General features: G+C 37.6%; 1 protein-coding gene and 1 pseudogene across 3 annotated transcripts in view; one reads left to right on the forward strand and one right to left on the reverse strand.

Moving 5' to 3' along the window:
• SMARCA1 (SWI/SNF related, matrix associated, actin dependent regulator of chromatin, subfamily a, member 1) overlaps positions 1-16,016 on the reverse strand; it is a 267,206-nt gene that overhangs the window by 69,360 nt on the left and 181,830 nt on the right. The window lies entirely within an intron of this gene.
• LOC125932323 (protein Mpv17-like) lies at positions 7,044-10,898 on the forward strand (annotated as a pseudogene).

Raw genomic sequence — 16,016 nt, forward strand, 5'->3', positions numbered from 1 at the left:
AAGGTCATTAAGGGTGAAGCCTAGTGCCAGGTGTGTGTTGTGATTTTCCATAATGCCTGAAACAATGCTGCTACACGATCACATGAACTTTTTCTGGAGCAGGATGGCATCCAACCACAGTCTCTAGGCATTGCAGCAGCACGGTCCCAGAGGCATTCCTGGGTGCAGCCCGCACCTGGCCATTGCTTGGTGAGAACCTCCTGCAGAGGCAAAGCCTCTGCAGTTGCAGAGTGGGGCAATTGCAGAATGGGGCAAAGCCACAGTTGCTCAGAATTAAGGGGTTGGGAAAAGCAGCCACATCTGAGATAAAACTCAGGAGGCAGGTGCCACTTGGCAACTTGATGACTTGGTCATGGACAGTGTAAAAGGGGAGTGGATGAAAGCCAGAGACAAAGGATAAAGGTGTGACTGCTGAATGGAGAGAACAGAGTTCAGATACTAGAGACTGGGTAGTTGGGTGATGCCATTTTAACCTCTCCCACACATGCGCATACTCACCTACAAGGGCCATAACAATCCACTCCAGTAAGCTAAGCAGCACCATCTAGAGAAGAACAGAACCATTACACTAAGCCCCGCCAAACCTTGCTCTTAACAAACACCAAAAATCTCTATGCCTGCTTAGTTTATGGACTATAAAGTGATTCATAGGTTGACTTCTAGGGGAAAACAGTGTACTTTCAATCATATCTCACTCTGTTCATGCTGGTCCATCTATTCAATTTTCTTTTTTTTTCTTTTTTGTTTCTTTTTGTTATCTTGAATACAGAAAGAGAAAAATTTTTTTCAATTTTTATTAAAATACTTTAATTATTTTCTACTATATTTATAACTTTTTTGTAAATTTTCAAATACTACTTACTTCCATAATTTCATTTTATTCTATTTCATTGTATTCATTTTTTCAAATTTTCAAATGTTTTCCTTTTTTTGTTTTTGTTTTGTTTTGTTTTTCCTCCTTTTCTCTAATCTATCAAGCCCCTTTCAACACCCAGACCAAAACACACCTAGGATCTAGCATCATTTATTTGATTTGTGTGTGTGTGTGTGTGTATTTGTGTGTTGTCTTTAATTTTTTAATTTTAATTTTTAACTCATTGATTCCTTTTCTTCCTTCAAATTAAAAAACAGAAGGAATTCACCCCAAAAGAAAGAGCAGAAAGAAACGACAACCAGGGATTTAACCAACACAGATACAAGCAAGATGTCTGAACCAGAATTTAGAATCACGTTAATAAGAATACTAGCTGGGGTCAAAAATTGATTAGAATCCCTTTCTGTGGCGAAAAAAGAAGTAAAAGCTAGTTAGGATGAAATAAAAGTGCTATAACTGAGCTGCAATCTCGAATGGATGCCATGGTGGCAAGGATGGATGAGGCAGAGCAGAGAATCAACAATATAGAGGGCAAACTTATGGGGAATAATGAAGCAGAAAAAAGAAGGAGACTACGGTAAAAGAGCATGAAATAAAAATTAAAGAACTCAGTGACTCATTAAAAAGGAACACCATCAGAATCATAGGGGTCCCAGAAGATGAAAAGAGAGAAAAAGTATTATGTGACCAAATCATAGCAGAAAACTTTCCTAACATGGAGAAAGACACAGACATCAAAATCCAGAAAGCACAGGGGACTCCCATTCGATTCAACAAAAACCAACCATCAACAAGGCATATCTTAGTCAAATTCACAAAATACTCAGGCAAGGAGAGAATCATGAAAGCAGAAAGGGAAAATCAGTCCTTAACCTACAAGGGAAGACAGATCAGGTTTGCAGCAGACCTATCCACAGAAACTTGTCAGGCCAGAAAGGAGTGGCAGGATATATTCAATGTGCTGAATTGGAAAAATATACAACCAAGAATTCTTTATCCAGCAAGACTCATTCAAATACAAGGGGAGATAAAAAGTTTCCCAGACAAACAAAAATGAAAGGAGTTTATGAAAACTAAACAGCCCTCCAAGAAATTTTAAGGGGGACTTTCTGAGGGGAGAAAAAGTGAAAAAAAAAAAAGAAAACCGAAAAAGACCAAAGGCAACAAAGACTAGAAAGGACCAGAGAACACCAGCAGACACTCCAACTCTACAAGCAACATTATGGCAATAAATTCATGTCTTTCAGTACTCACTCTAAATGTCAATGGTCTAAATGCTCCAATCAAAACACACAGGGTAACCGAATGGATAAGAAAACAAGATCCATCTACATGCTGTTTACAAGAAACTCACTTTAGACCTAAAGACACCTTCAGATTGAAAATAAGGGGATAGAGAACCATCAATCATGCTAATGGTCAACAAAAGAAAGACAGAGTAGCCATATTATGTCAGATAATCTAGATTTTAAAATAAGGACTATAACAACAGATGAAAGGCATTATATCATAATTAAGGGGTCTATCCACCAAGAAGACCTAACAGTTGTAAACACTTATCCTCCAAATGTGATAGCACCCAAATATATAAATCATTTAATCACAAACATAAAGAAACTTGTTGATAATAATACCAAAACAGTAGGGGGCTTCAACACCCCACTTACAGCAATGGACAGATCGTGTAATCAGAAAATCAACAAGGAAACAATGTCTTTGAGTGACACACTGAACCAGATGGATTTAACAGAAATATTCAGAACATTTCATCCTAAAGCAGCAGAACTCACATTCTTCTCGAGTGCACAGGGAACATTCTCCAGAATGGATTACATACTCGGACACAAATCAGCCCTCAACAACCACAAAATGATTGATATCATACCGTGCATATTTTCAGACCACAATGCTATGAAACTTGAAATCAATCACAAGAAAAAATTTGGAAAGATTACAAATACTTGGAGACTAAAGAACATCCTACTAAGGAATGAATGGGCTAACCAAGAAGTTAAAGAGGAAATTAAAAAGTACATGGAAGCCAATGAAAACAATAACACCATGAACCAAAACCTCTAGAATGCAACAAAGGCAGTCATAAGAAGAAAGTATACAGCAATCCAGTCCTTCCTAAAGAAGGAAGAAAGGTCTCAGACACACAACCTAACCTTACACCTCAAAGAGCTGGAAAAAGAACAGCAAATAAAACCCAAAAACAGCAGAAGGCAGAAAATAATAAAGATTAGAGCAGAAATGACTGTGATCGAAAACAACAACAACAACAACAAAAACCAAAACAGTAAAACACATCAATGAAACCAGAAGCTGGTTCTTTGAAAGAATTAACAAAGTTGATAAACCACTAGGTTTGGATCAAAAAGAAAAAGGAATGGACCCAAATAAATAAAATCAAGAATGAAAGAGGAGAGATCACAGCCAACACTGCAGAAATAAAAACAATAATAAGAGAATATTATGAGCAATTATACACCAATAAAATGGGCAATCTGGAAGAAATGGACAAATTCTTAGAAACATATACACTATCAAAACTGAAACAGGAAGAAATAGAAAATTTGAACAGACCCATAACCAGTAAAGAAATCAAATTAATAATCAAAAATCTCCCAAAAAACAAGAGTCCAGGGCCCGAAGGCTTTCCAAGGCAATTCTACCAAACATTTAAAGAAGAGTTAACACCTATTCTCTTGAAGCTGTTCCAAATAATAGAAATGGAAGGAAAACTCCCAAACTCGTTCCATGAAGCCAGTATTACCTTGATTCCAAAAGTAGACAAAGACCCCACTAAAAAGGAGAACTATAGACCAATTTCCCTGATGAACATGGATGCAAAAATCCTCAATAAAATACCAGCCAACTGGATCCAACTATACATTAAAAAAGTTATTTACCACGACCAAGTGGGATTTATACCTGGAATGCAGGGCTGGTTGAATATTCACAAAACAACAAATGTGATACATAACATCAATAAAAGAAAGGACAAGAACCATATGATCCTCTCAATAGATGCAGAGAAAGCATTTGACAAAATACAGCATCCCTTCTTCATAAAAAAACCCAAGAAGGTAAGGATAGAAGGATCATACCTCAAGATCATAAAAGCCATATATGAAAACCCAATGCTAATATCATTCTAAAGTCAGGAACAAGACAGAGATGTCCACTCTCGCCACTGTTATTCAACATAGTATTGGAACTCTTAGTCTCAGCAATCAGACAATGCAAAGGAAAAAAAGGCATCCAAATTGGCCAGGAGGAAGTCAAACTTTCACTCTTCGCAGATGGCAAGATTCCACAAAAAACTGCTAGATCACAGGATATAAAATCGACGCACAGAAATTGGCTGCATTCCTATACACCAATAATGGAGCAATGGAAAGAGAAATCAAGGAATCAATTCAATTTATGATTGCACCAACAACCATATAATACCTAGGAATAAACATAACCAAAGAGGTGAAAAATCTATACACTGAAAACTATAGAAAGCTTATGAAAGATATTGAAGAAGACACAAAAAAGGGGAAAATATTCCATGCTCCTGGATAGGAAGAACAAATATTGTTAAAATGTCAATACTACCCAAAGCAATCTACATATTCAATTCAATACCTATCAAAATAATACCAGTATTCTTCACAGAGCTAGAACAAACAATCCTAAAATTTGTATGGAACCAGAAAAGACCCCAAATAGCAAAAGCAACCTTGAAAAAGAAAAACAAAGCAGGAGGCATCACAATCCCAGACTTCAATACATATTACAAAGCTTTAATCATCAAGACAGTATGGTACTGGCATGAAAACAGACACTCAGATCAATGGAACAGAATAGAGAACCCAGAAATGGACCCACAAACGTATGGCCAACTAATCTTTGACAAAGCAGGAAAGAACATCCAATGGAATAAAGACAGTCTCTCCAGCAAGTGGTGCTGGGAAAACTGGACAGCTACATGCAAAAAATTGAACCCGGACCACTTTCTTACACCATACACAGAAATAAACTCAAAATGGATGAAAGACCTAAATGTAAGACAGGAAGTCATCAAAATCTTCGAGGAGAAAGCAGGCAAAAACCTCTTTGATCTTGGCCACAGCAACTTCTTACTCAACACGTCTCCAGAGGCAAGGGAAACAAAAGCAAAAATGAACTATTGGGACCTCATCAAAACAAAAAGCTTCTGCACAGCAAAGGAAACAATCAGCAAAACTAAAAGGCAACCGACAGAATGGGAGAAGATATTTGCAAATGACATATCAGAAAAAGGGTTAGTCTCCAAAATCTATAAAGAACTTATCAAACTCAACACCCAAAAAACAAATAATCCAGTGAAGAAATGGGCAAAAGACATGAATAGACACTTCTCCAAAGAAGACACCCAGATGGCAAATAGACACATGAAAAATTGTTCAACATCACTCATCATTGGAAATACAAATCAAAACCACAATGAGATAACACCTCACACCTGTCAGAATGGTAACATTAACAACTCAGGCAACAACAGATGTTGGCAAGGATGTGGAAAAAAAGGATCTCTTTTGCATGGCTAGGGGGAATGCAAACTGGTGCAGCCACTCTAGAAAACAGTATGGAGGTTTCTCAAAACATTAAAAATAGAACTACCCTATGACTCATCAATTCCAATACTAGGTATTTATCCAAGGAATATAGGTGTGCTGTTTCAAGGGTGCAAACGCACCCCAATGTATATAGCAGCACTATCAACAATAGCCAAAGTATGGAAACAGCCCAAATGTCCATCAATGGATGAATGGATAAAGAAGACGTGGTATATATATACAATGGAGTATTACTCAGCAATCAAAAAGAATGAAATCTTGCCATTTGCAACTATGTGTATGGAACTGGAGGGTATTATCCTAAGGGAAGTTAGTCAGTTAGAGAAAGACAAATATCATATGACTTCACTCAGATGTGGAATTTAAGATAAAAACAGATGAACATAAGGGAAGGGAAGCAAAAATAATATAAAAACAGGGAGGGGGACAAAACATAAAAGACTCTTAAATATAGAGAACAAACAGAGGGTTGCTGGAGGGGTTGTGGGAAGGGGGATGGCCTAAATGGGTAAGGGGCATTAAGTAATCTACTCCTGATATCATCGTTGTACCATATGTTAACTAACTTGGATGTAATTTAAACAAAAAAATAAATTAATAAATTAATAATTAAAAAAAAAGAAATCACCTGAGAAGCTTGGTCTTCCACACACCCTCAACAGTAACAAGGTGACCTCTGCACTGGGGTGATGTTAGAGAAAGCTAACTGCCCAACATAAATGAAACCCCTATAACTTTTAGTATGAGTGAAAGTCAGATGTGGAGCATTAACAAGGCACTTCCTTCCTTCCCAGCCAGGGAGTCATCAGTGGAGGTCTAGTGAAGAGATGGAAATCCTACCCTTGCCAGGAGTAATGAAGATTTCCCCAACCTTGGGTGTTAATTGAGGTTGAATAGGGAATATAGACTTCTACCCCTACCTGGAAATAATGAGGTGACACCCCTCTTACCTGCCAAATCAGTATCAAAAAAGGTCAGCTGGGGCGCCTGGGTGGCGCAGTCGGTTAAGCGTCTGACTTCAGCCAGGTCACGATCTCGCGGTCCGTGAGTTCGAGCCCCGCGTCGGGCTCTGGGCTGATGGCCCGGAGCCTGGAGCCTGTTTCCGATTCTGTGTCTCCCTCTCTCTCTGCCCCTCCCCCGTTCATGCTCTGTCTCTCTCTGTCCCAAAAATAAATAAAAAATGTTGAAAAAAAAAAATTAAAAAAGGTCAGCTGAAACAGGTTGAAATAAGATCCAGAGCCTCATAATATTACAGCCAAAATGTTCAAACTTCAACTGAAAATTACTTGTACAAGGAACCATGAAGATCTCAAACTGAATGAAAAAAGACAAAATAAACGGTTACCCCAAGATGACACAGATGTTAGAATATCGGTCCAAGATTAACCATCATCATAATCATACTTCAGTGGGCAATAATGAACACAATTGAAGCAAATGATAAAACAGAGAAACTCAGGAACAAATAGAAAGTCTCAACAAAGGAACAGAGGACATAAAGAACAAAATGCAAATTTTAGAACTAAAAAATAAAATCACCAAAATATAAAGCTCAATTGATGGTCCCAACATCAGAATATAGGGAATGGAGGAAAGAATTGGTAACCTAGAAGACAGAGCAATAGAAATTACCCCATCTGAAAAATAGAAAATATAGTGAAAAATAATACACAAAGCTGCATTGACTTATGGGACTATAACAAAAAATCTGTATTTCTCATTGGAGTCCTAGAAGAAGAGTGAGAGGGTGGGTCTGAAAAAAATGTTCAAAGAAATAATAGCTGAAAACTTCCCACATGGTTCCCTACAGGTTCAAGAAGCTAAGTGAATCCAAAAATGGTAAATGCAAAAAAATCCACACCAATACATCATAGTCAAACTTCTTAGACTAAAGTCAAAGAAATAATATTGAAATCAGTGAAAGAGTAATGATTACTTATCTATAGAGGGAAAACAATGTGAATAGCAGACTTCTCATCAGAAACCATGAATGCCAAAATAAAGTAGCACAACACCTTTCAAGTGCTGAAACAAAAACTATCACCTTAGAATTCCATATCCAGAAAAAATATCAAGAATGAAGGGGAAATCAAGACATTCCCAGATGCAGAAAAACTAATAGAATTAATCATGAGCAGACTTACCTATAAGAATGGCTAAATGAAGTTCTCTAAACAGAAAGAAAATAGTAAAAGAAAGAAACTTGGAACATCATGAAAAGAACACAGTAACCAAAAGTATGGGTATATACAATAGGTTTTCCTTCTCTTGAGTTTTCTAAAGTATGTTTTATGGTTAATGCAAAAATTATAATATTGTCTGATGTGGTTCTAAACATATGTAGAGAAAATATTTAAAACAATCACATTATAAATAGGGAGGGTAAAAGGACGTAAAGGGAGCTAAAGTTTCTATACTTCATTCAAACTGGTAAAATGATACATGTAATAAGTTACATACATGTATATAAAATGTAATACCAAAAGTAATCACTAAAAATTCTATACAGAAAGAATCTAAGGGTGCCTGGGTGGCACAGTCGGTTAAGCATCAGTCTCTTAATTTCAGCTCAGGTCATGATCTCGCAGTTGGTGGGATTGGGCCCCATGTCAGGCTCTGCACTGAAAGTGTGGATCCTGCTTGGGATTCTCTCTCTCCCTCTCTTTCTCTCTCTCTGTCCCTTTCCCACTCACATGCACACACATGTTCTCTCTCTCTCAAAATAAATAAACTTTAAAAAACACTATAGATAAATCAAAATGGAATTCTAAATAATGTTCAAGTAACCCACAGGAAAATAAAATAAGTAAAGCCTATAAATCAAAAACAGAAAACAAAAAATAAAATGGCAGACTTCAACCCTGATATAATGATAATTTACAATGGTCTAAATATACCAGTTAAAAGACAGAGATTAGCAGTGTGAATTTAAAAACATGACCCGACTTTATGTTGTCTACAAGAAACTCACTTAAAATATAATGATATTGACAGGTTGAAAGTAAAAATAGAGAAAATGACATATCAAGCAAAGGAGACTAGGAATAGCCATATTAGTATCACTAGGAATAGCCATATTAATATCACATAAAGTAAACTTCAAAGAAAATTACCAGAGACAGAGATGGGCATTACATAATGATAAAAGGAAAAGTCCACCAGGAATCCTAAATGTGTATGCACCAAACAACAGGGCTGAAAGATCTATAAAGCAAAAACAGATAGAACTGTTCTTAGAATTGGAAAAACAGAACACTTTCTCTATTTAGAAAAATAGACAAATCCACAATTATACTAGGGGAAAATATACAAGTATATGGAATTGAGCAACACAGTCAACCAACAGGATAAATAGAGCACTACACTCAATAACAGTCAACTACACATTCTTTTCAAGTACCCATGAAACATATACCAAGATACATCATATTGCGGGCCATAAAACAAATTTCAACCAATTTAAAAGAATTTAAATCATACCAAGTGTGTTCTCCAACCATAATGGAATCAGACATGAAATCAATAACAGTAAAATAACAGTAAAATCTTCAAACTCTTGGAAACTAAACGCACTCCTAATTAATCCATGAGTTAAAGAGGAAATGTTGGAGGATATCAAAAAGTGCTTCAGAATGAATGAATGAAAATGAAAACACAACATATTAAAATTTGTTAAGACAGCTAAAGCAGTGCTGAGAGGGAAATTTATAGCACTAAATGTATATATTAGAAAACAGTAATAGTCTCAAATCAATACTCTAAGCTCTCAGCTCAAGAACTTAGAAAACAAAAAGAAAAATAAACCCAAAGCAATCAGTAGGAAAGAAATGATAAAGAGCAGTCAATAAAAGTGAAAATAGAAAAATAATAGAGAAAATCTATGAAATAAACAGATGGTTCTTTACTTTTTTCAAGTTTTTATTTCAATTCCAGTTAGTTGACATAAAGTATAATATTAGTTTCAGGTGTACAAAATAGTGATTCAAACCTTCCATTTAACACCTGGTGCTCATCACAATAAGTGCACTTCTTAATCCCCATCACCTATTTAACCCACACCCTCACCCACCTCCCCTCTGATAACCATTAGTTTGTTTTCTATAGCTAAGAGTCTGTTTCTTAGTGTCTCTCTCTCTCTCTCTCTCTCTCTCTCTCTCTCTCTGCTTTGCTCATTTGTTTTGTTTCCTAAATTCCACATATGAGTGAAATCATATGGTATTTGTCTTTCTCTGAATGACTTATTTCGCTTAGCATAATACTCTCTAGCTCGATCTATGTAGTTGCAAATGGCAAGATTTCATTTTCTTATGGCTGAGTAGTATTCCATTGTATGTATGTACCACATCTTCTTTATCCATCATCAGTCGATGGACTCTTGGGCTGATTCCATAATTTGGCTATTGTAGATAATGTTGCTATAAACATTGGGATGCATGTAACTCTTTGAATTAGTATTTTTGTATTCTTTGAGTAAATACCCAATAGTGCTATTGCTGGGCTGTAGGGTAGTTATATTTTTAAATTTTTGAGGAACATCCACACTGTTTTCCAGAGTGGCTGCACCAGTTTGCATTCCCACCAACAGTGTAGGAGGGTTCTCCTTTCTCTACATCCTCACCAACAACTGTTTCTTTTTTGTTGATTTTATCCCTTCTGACAAGTGTGAGGTGATAGCTCATTGTAGTTTCGACTTGCATTTCCCTGATGATGAGTGATGTTGAGCATCCTTTCATGTGTCTGTTGACCATTTGGATGTCTGGTTTGGAGAAATGTCTGTTCATGTCTTCTTCCCATTTTTTAATTGGATCATTCATTTTTGGGGGGTGTTGTGTTTTATAAGTTCTTTATATATTTTGGATATTAAGCCTTTATCAGGTATGTCATTTGCAAATATCTTCTCCCATTCTGTAGATTGCCTTTTAGTTTTGTAGAAACTACAAAACCCATGGAAAGTACAGGTCATGACAGCTGCGTTCCTGATGGTTCTGAGTGACATTATCTCACAGCAGCTGGTAGAGAGGTGAGGTCTGCAGGAACACCAGACTGGCTGGACCCTAACTATGGTCTCTCTGGGCTGTGGTTTTGTGGGCTCTGTAGTAGACGGCTGGTACAGGGGTTTTGACCAGCTTATCCCCAGCACCACCAAGGTAGATGCACTAAAGACGATGCTATTAAATCAGTGGAGCTTTGCCCTGTGCTTTCTAGGCTGTTTCTTCCCACTGGTAGGAGCATTCAATGGACTGTCAGTCCAGGACAGATGGGCCAAGCTACAGCAGGACAATCCTGGTGCCCTTATCACCAACTATAATCTCTAGCCTGCTGTGCAGTTAGCCAACTTCCACCTGGTTCACCTTCATTACAGCTTGGCCCTTGTCCAGTGTGTTGCTGTTATCTGGAATGCCTATCTATCCTGAAGACACACCAGCTCTAGGCCTGCCTTACTCCATTGTCTCTACCTTGTGGTGATCCAGCTTGACGTGGATGGTCAGACAACCTCCTCAAAGTGAGCATATCAGTTTTCATGGGGTTCAGTTGCCAGTCAGAACTTAATGGGTTTAGAACCTGACTCCTTTTGAAATCATTAAAACCTTTATAATTGTCTTATACTCAAAACAAAGAGATGATTCTTTAAAAAGATCAATAAAACATTCTAGATCCATCCATGTTGTTGCAAATGTCAAGATTTCATTCTTTTTGATCACTGAGTAATTAGGGCTCAATGTGCTCCTTCAAATCAGCATTTTTGCATCCTTTAACTACCCAGTAGTGCAATTGTTAGGTCATAGGTAGCTCTATTTTTAATTTTTTGACGAACCTCCATACTGTTCTCCAGAATGGCTGCACCAAGTAGTGCAATTGCTGGGTCAAAGAGTAGTTCTATTTTTAATTTTTTGAGGAACCTCCATACTATTCTCCAGAGCAGCTGCACCAGTTTGCATTCCCACCAACAGTGCAAAATTGTTCCCCTTTCTCTACATCCTCATTAACAACTTGTTTCCTGAGGATGGAACTAGAATGTATTATGCTAATAGATACATTCAGCTAATAGATAAGTCAGTCAGAGAAAGACAAATATGATTTCACTCATATGTGGAATTTAAGAAACAAAACAGATGAACGAAGGGAAAGGGGAAAAATCAGATAAAATAGAGAGGGAGGCAAACCATAAGAGACTCAAATACAGAGAACAACCTGAGGGTTGCTGGAGGGGAGGTGGGTGGGGGGGATGGACTAAATGAGTGATGGGCATTAAGGAGGGCACTTGCTGGGATGACCACTGGGTGTTATATGTAACTGATAAATCACTTATTTATTTATTTATTTATTTATTTTTTAATATATGAAATTTATTGTCAAATTGGTTTCCATACAACACCCAGTGCTCATCCCAAAAGGTGCCCTCCTCAATACCCATCACCCACCCTCCCCTCCCTCCCACCCCCCATCAACCCTCAGTTTGTTCTCAGTTTTTAACAGTCTCTTATGCTTTGGCTCTCTCCCACTCTAACCTCTTTTTTTTTTTTTCCTTCCCCTCCCCCATGGGCTTCTGTTACGTTTCTCAGGATCCACATAAGAGATAAATCACTAATTTATATTCCTGAAACCATTATTACACTATATGTTAAGTAACATGGATTGAATTAAAATTTAAAAATTTAAACAATTAAAGAACCAAGAGAACATATACATATTTATAAGTGTGTTTGTTCACTGTAGTGCCACTTAAAAAAATAAAACATTACCAAAAAAATCCGTGAAATGTTGAACAACTGAAGACTGGTTGAATAAATTGTAGTATATTTATGTGATATAATGTTGGCAGTTATAAATTGTACTTTAGAGAATATCTACTATCATGAGATCAAATGTGAAGCTTCATTTTTACACAACGTGAAATTAAATATGCTGCATAATAATGCCCAGCACACACGAGAGACTGTTTACAGTGGATTTCTATGTGTGATACAACTATATGGGATTGTTATTTACCTCTGTATTTTCTTTTATATTATGTTTCTGTTGTCCAAATTTCTTTTTGTTGTTGTTTTTTTAAATGTTTATTTTTGAAAGAGAGAGAGAGAGAGAGAGGGAGAGCACAAGTGTTGGAGGGGCAGAGAGAGGGAAGCACAGAATCTGAAGCAGGCTCCAGGCTCTGAGCTGTCAGTGCAGAGCCCGACGTGGGGCTCGAACCCATGAACTGTGAGATCATGACCTGAGCGGAAGTTGGAAGCTTAACCAACTGAGCCACCACGTGCCCCTTCAAAATGTCTTTAATTAGTTTTTTGGTAAGCAAATTATATATTACTATAATAAATGAATAGCTGTTATATTGGCATATAAAAAACTGAAAACACTATGGGAACAAGTAGATATAGGTTGTGTTTATTAGTAGAAAATTGCAATATTGCAAAGATGTAACTTCTCTTTAACCTATTTATTAAGAAATTAATCTACAAACCTGAAATAAATAAATAGACCAATAAAGTTGACAAACCTCTAGAAAGACTGACAAAGAAATAAAAAGAAAACACAAATCACCAATATAAGAATGAAACAGGGGATATCACCACAACCCTGTAGACAACAAAATGGTAAGAGAATGGTATGAAAAACTCTATACACACAATTCAACAACTTAGGTGATATGGACTGATTCTTCAAAAAATCCAAACTACCACAACCTCACCCAATATAAAATAGATAATTTGAGTACCACTATAATAAAATTAAATTTAGTAGAATTATACCAAACATTTAAAGAATAAATGCCAATTCCACACAGTATCTTTCAGATAATAGAAGAGGAAGAAACACTTCATAATGCATTTGATAAAACTAGTATTACCCTGATACCAAAACCAGATATATAGTGCAAAAAAAACTGTACATACCAATATTTCTCATGACTACATAAGTAAAAGTCTAACAAAATAATAGAAAAAACTTCAGCTACACATAAAATTAATTATATACCAAGATCAAGTACAATTTATATGAAGAATGCAAGACTGATATAATATTAGAAAAATTAATCAATGCAATCCCTCATATTATAATAGGCTAAAGAAGAAAAATCACATGATCATATCAATTGATGTAGAAAAAAACCATTTGAAAAAATTCCACACCATCATGATAAAATTCTCAGAAAATAGGAATAGAGAGGAACTTTCTCAACTTGATATAGAGCATCTACATAAAGCCTACAGCTAACATACTTCAATTGTGAAAGCCTGAATGGTCCCCCACTAAGATCAAGAACAAGGCATGGATGTCAATTCTCACTCCCTCTTATTCAACATAGTGTTAGAAGGTCTAGTCAGTACAATAAAGCAAGAAAAGAAAAGGCATACAGATGGAAATGAAGGAAGAAAAGTGTCCCTATTTGAAAATGACATGATTGTCCACATAGAATACCCTAATAAATCTACCCAAAGAACCCTCCAAAACTGAGTTTTTGTGAGTTCAGCAAGGTTGCAAGATATAAGATAATAACATGAGAATCAATTGTATTTGTATATAAACAGCAATGAACACACGGACACTGAAATTAAAAATACTATACCACTTAAAATTGCTTTTAAAATAAATACCTAAGGGTAAATATAACAAAATACATACAGAACTTACATGCTAGAAACTACATAATGTTGATGAAAGAAGTCAAATACGATCTAAATAAATGGAGACATATGACATGTTCATGGGGTGGAAAATTCAACATACTAAACATCTAAATTCTCCCCAAGTTAATATATAGATTTAATGCAATTCTTATAAACTCCCAGCAATATATTTTCACAGATATACACAAGATTATTCTAAAATGTATATGGAAAAGCAAGGGAACTAGGATAGCTAAAACAATTTCACAAAAGAATAAAGTGGGAGGAATCAGCTTACCCAAATTCGAGATTTATTATATAGCCACAGCAATCAAGACTATGTAATATTGACACAGAGACACTTAAATCAATGGAATAAAATAGAGAACCCATAAAAAGACCCATACAAATATGTCCAACTGATTTTTGACAAAGGTATAAAAGCAATTTAATAAAGGATAGATAAGCTTTTAAACAAATAGTGCTCAAGCAACTGGACATGCATAGTCAAAACATGAACATGCATCTAAATTTCATACCTTAGGGGGGATCCTAGGAAGATGGCGGCGTAGGAGGATGCTGGGCTCACCGCGCGTCCTGCTGATCACTTAGATTCCACCTACACCTGCCTAAATAACCAAGAAAACCGCCAGAAGACTAGCAGAACGGAGTCTCCGGAGCCAAGCGCAGACGAGAGGCCCACGGAAGAGGGTAGGAAGGGTGGCGAGACGGTGTGCACTCCACGGACTGGCGGGAGGGAGCTGGGGCGGAGGGGCGGCCTGCCGGCCAAGCAGAGCCCCCGAGTCTGGCTGGCAAAAGCGGAGGGGCCGGACAGAGTGTGTTCCAACAGCAAGAGGGACTTGACATCTGGAAGGTTATAAGCTAACAGCTCTGCTCGGAGAACGGGAGGGCTGGAGGACAACGGGAGGGACAGTTGTTGAGCCCCGGACAACAGAGCTCAGCTTGGTGGGGAACAAAGGTGCTCACCAGCACCATCTCCCTCGCCCATCCCCCAGCCAAAATCCCAAAGGGAACCAGTTCCTGCCAGGGAACTTGCTTGCACCGCGCAAACACCCAACGCTGTGCTTCTGTGGATCCATCCCTTCGGTGGGTCTGACTCCCTCCCGGTGCCACAGGGACCCCCCACCAAGCAGATATCCAAAGGAAAAGAGAGCTGAGCCTGCCCTTCCCACCCCTGTGCACCTTGCCAATCCACCCCAGCTAATACACCAGATCCCCAGCACCACAAACCTGGCAGTGTGCAAGTAGCCCAGACAGGCCACGCCACCCCACAGTGAATCCCGCCCCTAGGAGAGGGGAAGAGAAGGCACACACCAGTCTGACTGTGGCCCCAGCGGTGGGCTGGGGCCAGACATCAGGTCTGACTGCGGTCCCGCCCACCAACACAAGTTATTCAAGACAGCACAGGGGAAGTGCCCCGAAGTCCCACACCACTCCAGGGACTATCCAAAATGACGAAACGGAAGAATTCCCCTCAGAAAAACGTCCAGGAAATAACAACAGCTAACGAACTGATCAAGAATGATTTAAAGAATATAAGAGAAAGTGAATTTAGAGTAATAGTCATAAAATTAATCCCTGGGCTTGAAAACAGTATAAAGGACAGCAGAGAATCTCTTGCTACAGAGATCAGGGGACTAAGGAACAGCCAGGAAGAGCTAAAAAAATGCTATCAATCAACTGCAAAATAAAATGGAGACAACTACGGCTCGGATTGAAGAGGCAGAGGAGAGGATAGGTGAACTAGAAGATAAAATCATGGAAAAAGAAGAAGCTGAGAAAAAGAGAGATAAAAAAATCCAGGAGTATAGGGGGAAAATTAGAGAACTAAATGATGCACTAAAGAGAAATAATATACGCATAATTGGTATTGCAGAGGAGGAAGAGAGAGGGAAATGTGCAGAA

The sequence above is a fragment of the Panthera uncia genome, chromosome X, assembly GCF_023721935.1.
Source record: "Panthera uncia isolate 11264 chromosome X, Puncia_PCG_1.0, whole genome shotgun sequence".
In the NCBI taxonomy this organism is placed as follows: Eukaryota; Metazoa; Chordata; class Mammalia; order Carnivora; family Felidae; genus Panthera; species Panthera uncia.